The sequence below is a fragment of the Podarcis pityusensis genome (assembly GCF_964106645.2).
Source record: "Podarcis pityusensis genome assembly, chromosome: 17".
In the NCBI taxonomy this organism is placed as follows: Eukaryota; Metazoa; Chordata; class Lepidosauria; order Squamata; family Lacertidae; genus Podarcis; species Podarcis pityusensis.
The window spans coordinates 39,170,207-39,171,973 of record NC_138042.1 but is presented as its reverse complement, the minus strand read 5'-3'; positions in this window follow the sequence as shown (position 1 = coordinate 39,171,973).

Genomic DNA, 1,767 nt, shown 5'->3' with positions numbered 1-1,767 from the left:
TTCTAAGGGCCTCCAGTTTGGACACTTCCCCCTTGCACTTTATGTGATTGAAGTACCTCTCCCTCAAAGCTACTATTAACTGCAGGGGGTAAAGAGGAACAAGTAGCCCCTTGCCCTTATCCTCTTCGTGCCCAATGTCAACTCTAAGGCAAGCGGGGGGGGGGGGGGACAGGACGGGACTTAAGTCAGAGAAACAGTGAAGGAAGTAAGGGTTAACCCATGGGTAGGCAAACTAAGGCCCGGGGGCCGGATCAGGCCCAATTGCCTTCTAAATCCGGCCCGCGGACAGTCTGGGAATCAGTGTGTTTTTACATGAATAGAATGTGTCCTTTTATTTAAAATGCATCTCTGGGTTATTTGTGGGGCATAGGAACTCGTTCATTTTTCCCACCTCAAAATATAGTCCAGCCCCCAACAAGGTCTGAGGGGCAGTGAAAAACTTTGCTGACCCCTGGGTTAAACCCTTTCCCTGTTTTTTTGCCCAGATTTTAGAAAGGGAAGAGAATTGTTTTTCATGAATTTGAAAGATGTCCAGCTCTGTGACTGGATCTCTCACCTCACGTGTAATTTGGCCGTCAGACACACATAATAGGTTTCATTACCTACGTGAGCCTTGAATCCTGTTTGGAGCTATTCCAAGGTGAAGTGCAGAGCCACTCATAAGCAACAACCAATGACAAAAGGAGCCATTTTAGCATCCTTTATGTTAGAATTACGAAGCGCATGGTCACCCACCTCTTCCCTGTCTGTGTAATGGAGGATTTGATTTCCGTATAGTACTGCATTTCCCTCCGTGCAAAGGATTCTGCTCTTCAGAAAGCAGGGCACCCAAAGGAACCGCCTTGAAGGGAGACAATATTTCTTGTTCCTTCATATCTTACAAACATTGATTTATGTCATTATATAGCAATGATCATCAGGGGCGCGGGTGGTGCTGTGGGTTAAACCACAGAGCCTAGGACTTGCCGATCAGAAGGTCGGCGGTTCGAATCCCCGCGATGAAGTGAGCTCCTGTTGCTCAGTCCCAGCTCCTGCCAACCTAGCAGTTCGAAAGCACATCAAATTGCAAGTAGATAAATAGGTACCACTCTGGCGGGAAGGTAAATGGCGTTTCCGTGCGCTGCTCTGGTTCGCCAGAAGCAGTTTAGTCATGCTGGCCACATGACCCGGAAGCTGTACGCCGGCTCCCTCGGCCAATAAAGTGAGATGAGCGCCGCAACCCCAGAGTCGGTCACAACTGGACCTAACGGGCAGGGGTCCCTTTACCTTTATAGCATTGATCACTACAGACTATAGCAAATATTTCAAGAATGTGACTTGTCTGTTCCTCCTGTTGCCCTGGTCATTCAGGAAGTTACTGAGTAACGCAGGTCCCGTCTCCTAAAGGTGCTACGGGGATTTATTTTTGTACGATGTAGCATAACAAGTAATGGCCATGCCGTTGGAAGAAGTGCTCAACAAACAAAAGTTGCTCTTGTACATAACAACTATCTTCCAGTTCATACAAGATCTTTTTTTTTAAAAAAAACAACCTTATCTGAAGTGAGTAAGCAGTTGGCATATTATCAGATACAGATTGCAATCTGCAAGTATTAATAAATGGTCCTGATTGCTAGCGGAAATTTGCCCTTATCGTAAGCTGATTCAAGTGCGTGAAGCGATAATGGAGCTCCCATGGGCCAGGATTTGCCCCCCTGTGTGGGTGGACATGATGGAGAACTGCCTTTGGATACAAGGCAAATTTCATATCCTGTGCCAACTGTCCTG